This window comes from Drosophila suzukii, assembly GCF_043229965.1.
Source record: "Drosophila suzukii chromosome 2 unlocalized genomic scaffold, CBGP_Dsuzu_IsoJpt1.0 scf_2c, whole genome shotgun sequence".
Classification (NCBI taxonomy): Eukaryota; Metazoa; Arthropoda; class Insecta; order Diptera; family Drosophilidae; genus Drosophila; species Drosophila suzukii.
Window position 1 is genome coordinate 5,002,501 of NW_027255896.1, and position 7,403 is coordinate 5,009,903.

Below are 7,403 nucleotides of genomic sequence, written 5' to 3' on the forward strand. Positions count from 1 at the left end.
TGTTCTATAATTAAAGGAGTAAATCGTGAGTATGTGTATCTATCTTATACTCTTTTTGCCCTTGCAGAGGGTATTATGATTTTAGTCAGAAGTTTGCAACGCAGTAAAGGAGACGTTTCTGACCCCATAAAGTATATATATTATTGATCTGTCCGTCTGTCCGTCCGTTTCTACGCAAACTAGTCTTTCAGTTTTAAAGGTATCGGACTGAAACTTTACCAAAAGTCTTATTTCTTTTGCAGGCAGTATATAAGTTGGAAGCAGCCTGATCGGACAACAACATCTTATAGCTCCCATAGGAATAGCCGGAAAAAAAATTTTAAAAAATTATATCTATGTTGTTTTTTAACATATACCCTCCTACGCTTGGAAATAACATAATTTAGTTAGTTATGAATTTCAAATTTAATTTTATCAAAATCGGCCGACTATATATAGCTGCCATAGGAACGATCGGAAAATTGGTGGGAAAATAATATGAAACAAATCATAGCTTGGGTGTCTTGACATATTATCTTATACTATTAGGAATATAATTTTTAGTGTTTTTAAGAATATCGACTTAAATTTAATAATTATAACTGCAAGGGTATATAAACATCGGCTTTCCGAAGTTAGCTTCATTTCTTGATTTTAATTAATTTAAAAAAAAAACGTAATATTTTTTTTATTAAAGTTAAGTTGTAAGTACGAGTATATCCTATATTTTTACTTAAAAGGAAAAGCGCTGAACTACGCCCTCTCCCGGGAAAAGCGGCTCCTCTGCCTCTTGGTCAGACGCCCGTTTCTCCGCTCCGCTGTCGGGAATAAATTGATCCCCGGGCGTGTACTCATCCGTCTGGTGACTGCGAATCTCGGAAATACTGGGTTCCGAAACAGGCCCTGGTATAAGGCTGCGTACCAGTCCGCCTCTTCCCTTATTCGCTGGTGAGTTGCCACTTACGCTTCGTAGTTGAGCATGTTTTTCTCCTGGCGCTCTACCAGCGCGAGGAGCCTATCCAGGTTTACCAGAGGATCCACAAGAGCCACCGGAGCTGAAAAACAGTGAACTCGATTTGGTCCTAACCTTGCATTATACCCTATGCCTGTAGTTTTTTCGGTATACAATCTGACCTACTGCAAGCTGGACTTTTTTGATTCGTGTATTATATGTCCTTTCGGCCTTGTCGTGCGCCCTTCACTTTATCCCGGACTAGCTCCATCTTATCTGCGAGGCACAGCGCTTGATCTGCTGCCGCAATGACACCAAGGCATCGCATTACCGCATACGGGCTTGCATAAGTAACCATCTGGCTCCCAAAAATTGCATAGTAAGGTTTAAGTCCCAAAGCTTCATTAGTGTCCCAATATCGCAGGTCTTCCTCAGTCGTTTCCCTGAGCATTTGCTACACGAATCGGTTAACCCTTTCAGCTGCATTCGCTCGTGGAGCATAAAAGCCCTTTCTTACGTGTCGGACTAATCGCTTTCTTACTGTGTGAACAAATCGCCGTTATCGGAGTGTATAAGCTGTGGCACCCCAAACTGATAAAACTGAACTGATGCTGATGAACTGGCGACTTCTCCTGCTATGGCCTTCCGCATCGGTTCTAGCCAGACGAACTTGGTGAAAAGATCTAGGCATATAAAGATTACGGTGTTTCCGCGCGATGTTCGTGAGTAGGGTCCCATGAAATCAATGTATTATCTTTTTGTCGGGACGTTCGGTAATCACCCATTGGCGGTCGGTTCGTTTTGTTAGCGGTTTTGCTGACCATGCATACTTCGCAATTCTGTATGGTTTCCGGGCCAGTAATAGAACTGCCGTATTCGTTCCAGTGTTTTCTAGATTCCCCCGCTACTATCTCTTTGCCGTCCACTTTTGTCTTAGCAAACAAGCAGTTATCGTTTTACAGGCTGATTATGGAACTCACTAATTTTCTTCGGAATCTCCGAGTGATTTTCATTGCCTGACGCAGGTGCTGAAGCTTCTTGTCCTTCCGGTGGTATTTCTCGTCGTCCTGGTTCTCCTCCGTGTTCAAGATATTGGCGCGAGCCTCCTCATATTCGATCTTCCGCTTCTACCACGTTTTATGCGGAGAAATCTGTACCGAGCTCGCGATGGTATGCCTTATTGTTTCTGGGCTTCGTTTTTCTGACCTTGCGCCGCAGCTATCCACTTTAGATCCGTTAAGAATCTCGTTGACGTGGCGCTGGCGTGTTCGCTTTTCCCCCATCCATTTCTCCAGCCGCCATCCTTTCTCCTTGAACTCGGCCAGTAAGTTTATTGGGGAAACCACCTTTAATATTTCCACCAGGTTCTCGATACTGGAATCTTATTCCTCATTTTTTAATGCAGGTTATGCATGGCCAAAATCGTATAGGTCCGCCTTGTCCTCCAATACTTGTCAATACCACTTCAGGGCTGGACCTGTTCGTCGATGCATCCGGGAGTAGGAGGATCGGGTGGAGACTGTCTAGCGTGTCCCTGTAGGTTTCTGGATCCATGGGCTTCGCTTATTTCCGCGACGCGCGACTTTAGATTCCATTTGTGTATTCAGCTCTGTTATCTGGGTCGCAAGCACGGCCTTCAAGACATTGTCCTACATGATAATGGAAGAAAGCATTCTTTCCAGACGACTTATCGGGGTTGAAGGGCGCGACCTTGCCCCTGTGCTTGGGAGCACACTGGACCGTCCTTGTGGACCGTCCCAAGTGCTGGCTCACTCCGCAAACAGCGTCCAATGATTCATCCATGCCTGACATTTTATAGTCTGCCAGGCTTCCTAAGTTATCAAGTTTACTGCTGGTGTTTGCTTGCTCTTGATCTTTCTTGGAAATGCTTTCTCTCGTATGGCTCGCCGGTCTTGACGCTAGTGTAGATGCCCGCGCCGATCTAGTCAAGGGTAATCTTAACGCGACTTTTTTCTTTTTCCCTGCCATTAATTACACGCTAACTTATGCTCTACCTAAGTGGAAGGCAGTGGAGTCCCACCTTTCCCTCATTTGCCTGCGCATGGTACGGGAGAAGCCAGGCACCTCTCCCTGCTGCATGGACGCGGGCTGGGACCAGGGCAGCGTCAAGTTGGTGGCCTGCGACAGTCAGCGGTCGGCTGAGGTATACGAAGGGGCGAACATCGTTGCGCTTGACTGGTGCGATGTTCCCAGTAGACCCCGACCCAGGATCTGGCTTCCAGCAGCGATCAAGGCGCCGGAGGACATTCTCTTCATGTTGCAAGAATGCAACCCGCACCTCCCCACGAAGGACTGGAAAGTCGTCATGGTGGAGGAGCATGAAGGGGACGTCAACCAGGCGGTTTTGGTCTTGAACAAGGAGTCAGTTGCTCCGATCGAGTCTGCTCGAGGAGTGCTGAACTTCGGGTTCAGTGCGATACACATCAAGGTGTATAAGGGCGACTACAACGCCGCCAGCAGCTCTGCCGGCAACCCAGCCGAGCAGGTGCTTGCTGAGGAGCTGGAGGCACCTGGTGGGCCGGAGGATGGCTACTCTACCGATTCGTCGCTAAGCAGAGAGATGCGAGCGCTCGGAGCGGCCATCGAGGACGTAGACCTCAGCGACACAGAGGAGGCCGACGTCACTGTGGTGGAGGTTGAAGCTGTAGATGTCAGCGGAGCCGACGTAGTCCTTGTACAGGAAGGCAAGGTTCCTGGACTAGGAACAAAGGAATACAAGCTTATGCTTGACCCCAAAGAAGGTAAAATTCGAACCTGCATATTAGCCAAAAGGCATCTTAGTATATTTCTACTTCGCAATTACAGCAACGGAGACAACACCGCAGTGGCTCTATAAGGGTTCTATCGGCCTACTTGGCCTTTGAAAAGGAAAACCCCCCAGATGCGCTGGTCAGAGGACTGGCAGAGAAATGCGAAAAGCTCAAGAACGGTTTGATAATAGGCCAACGCCCATCACACCCAGTGGGGTTGCCCAAGCAACAACGACAGAGGTGAGTCTCTTTTTGATTTTATTCCAAATTCGAACCTATTCTTATGCAATAGGGGCAATGTCCCTACGTTCATAACTAAAGCTTGCCAAACGATCATAGATCTAACTTTGGTATCAGATTCACTCGTAGGCGCAGTCAAAAACTGGGCAGTTTCTGACGAGCACTCCTTTTCGGACCATAGATTCATAGAAACTGTATTGTCCCAAGATTCGCCCTTGCCAGTCAGCTTCGCTAACCCCAGACGAACCGACTGGCACAGGTACAAAGAAGTTCTGGCAAATATCCTCCCCATGGAAGCGTCAGAAAGCATCACAGACCCACAGGAGCTGGACGAAACAGTATACAAATTCACAGAGGCATGCAACACTGCCTTCAAAGTGGCATGCCCACAGAGAAACCAAGGGGAAGGAAAAAACCCCCCTGGTGGACCCAACAACTATCAATCCTCAGAACCAACTGCAGATGCCTGTTTAACAAAGCAAAGGCGGGATATGAGGACACTAATTGGCTGAACTACAAGTATGAACTAGCCTCCTACAAAAAGGCCATTAGAAGAGCAAAACGAACGGCATGGCAGACCTTCTGCTCTGACATAGAAATCTAGACTAAACATTTGGATTGAGCCGCCGGTGCATTATCAATAAACAATTCAAAGAGCAATTAGACACACTCAATTAAAGCTAAGTCCACCCATAAAAAGTTCAAAGCCGAGGTATGATAGTCGAAGAAGTTTATGATAAGAAGCGAGTTCAGTTTGAGATTTGTTAATAGCAAGTCGGTGTGCTTCTAACATAAAAGTAAGATTGTAACCAGTTAAATTAAAAAAAGTTTTTTTTATATAAAACTTATGGTGCAAACTTGTAATTGGCGCAGTCGGTAGGATCTTAAAGTCCTTTTAAAAAGTCACCGGTACTGATCAACTAAAGGATAATACTAAACGACTAGTTTGCCCTGATCAGCGAAAATTCCGTGAATAAACAAATCGACAAACATCGAGATCCGCCAAAGAATCTATGTTTAATTTTCGGTCGCAGAAACAAAAATAAAGACGTGCAATTCGGCCAATTCACGCTTTAAAATTTAAAAAAAGTGCCAATATTGAAAACAAAATTAAGAAACAAAGAACATTAAATATGGCAAATCCACCAGCATTACTGCAGTTGTCTGAGATTCATCTGAATCAACTAATCGGACAAATCAAGGAGCTACCTTATTTCGATGAAAGTCCATCAGAGTTAAGCCGCTATATTGCCAGAGTAGAGTATTAACTCCAACTATACCCTACCCAAGATGTTCGTCAAGCCCACATCATCTATGGAGCCATTGAGAGGATTCAGCTCAAGCAGTCATCGAGGAGGAGAAATCCAACGCATGGGGAACAACAAAAGTGGCCTTAATCAAAGCTTTTAAGGACCACAGGCCATATGAAGACATCATACAACAAGTTCGTGACACCCCATACCAAGAAAGCAGCAGTAAGTTCGTCAACGAACTAAAAAGCCAGATCATCAAAAGTACATATCAGATCAAACAGACAGATTAGTTTATACAAGCTCTTTAAAAAACAATTAGAGATTGTATCGAAAGAAAACTTCATGATAGATTGTATAACTCTCTGTCCAAAAAAGATATAACAACACTTGTCAACTTAAAATGAGCAGCAATGGTTTTAGGTCATTAAGATGCAGACCCTTTTGATAATTATAAGCCTAGACGCAACGATAGTCCAAGGAATTCGGGGAATACACATCAAAACTATTATTGTCAAAGGAATATTTCTCATTCGTATAGTTATCCAAGAAATAAATATATTTTAATTAATTCAAGAAATCCTCAAAGTTCATCAAATAGAAACCAAATTTCCCCTCAAAACCAGGGAAGATATCATGAGTATAGGGGAAACTTAGACCAAGGTAGGGCCCAAATAAATTTCCAAGCATCAACGTCAAAAAACTCCCCGAATGCACCTGTTAAAATACAAAGGGAGAATGACTGTGTTCAGAATAGAATGGACGTAAATTTTCAGCAAATTGCCTTGGGTACAGAAAGGGTTACCCATATGTCAGAGTAATGATTAAAGGAAAACTTCTTAGAGCCATGATAGATACAGGGTCATCTACCAATATAATGACAAAAAATTTTTGGAGAAAATGAAGAACGAGACGGAAAATTAAAAGTGTATACTATTAGTGGATCAATGGAATTAAACAAAAGTATATCATTGGATTCTTGCAAAAGCTGCCCAGTTGAGCAAACATTTTATTTACATTAGTTTTCTGAAAACTATGATATTTTAATAGGTAGAAATTTTTTGAAGGAAGGTAAAGCAAAAATAAATTATGAAGACGAAACTGTGATGTTAGGAGACTCACTACTTTACATAAAATATGGTGAAAATGATATAGGAAGGATAAGACCGCAGTAAAATGCCTTAGTCCACCATCATTTGAAAAAAAAGATTGAAGAGGATAAGACCGCATTAGAATGCCTTAGTCCGCCAAGTCAATCATTTAATTTTGCCATCAACAACGAACTAAAAGAACGTGATGAATACAGATTAGAACACTGAATGAAGAAGAAAAAGAAAATTTAACGAAGGTTTTATTTGAATATAATGACATACAGTACAAGAAAGGTGAACATTTGACTTTTACAAGTACTATTAAACATTCAATACAAGTAAAACATAAAGACCCAGTATACAGAAAACCATACAAGTACCCTCAATCTTTTGACGAAGAAGTCAACAAACAAATAAATGAAATGATTGAACATGGAATAATTCGTAATTCAAAATCTCCCTATTGTTCACCAATTTGGATAGTTCCAAAAAAAAAAGATTAGTCAGACAAAATTAAGTTTAGATTAGTAGTAGATTACAAAAATTTAAATGAGATCACAGTCAATGATAAATTCCCGATACCCAGAATGGATCAAATATTAGGATAATAAGGTTAATAAGGTGCTAATATTTCACTACTAAAGGTTTCTATCAAATTCAAATGGAACAAGGGTCACTAGCTAAAACGGCATTCTCAACAAAACACGGTCATTACAAATATACATGAATGCCATTTGATCTTAAAAATGCCCCCGCTACTTTTCAAAGTTGTATGAACAATTTATTAGAAGATTTGATCTATAAATATTGTTTCGTATCATCTAGGTAGAGAGGATATTATAATTTTTTCCACTTCATTGGGAGAACACATTATATCATTGATAAAGGTATTTCAAAAGTTACGAGATGCAAATCTAAAACTACAACTAGACAAATGTGAATTCATGAAAAAGAAAGAAGAGTTCTTTTTATTGTTGAACGTTGATGCACTAAGAGCAGTACAAACAAGTGGCCCAAACGACACCAAGCACGTGCTTGTTACGCGCGAGCCCATTTTTATTTCGGGCAAATACGGTTCGCGAGGAAGGTACATAGAACAAATAAAGACAGGACAAAACAT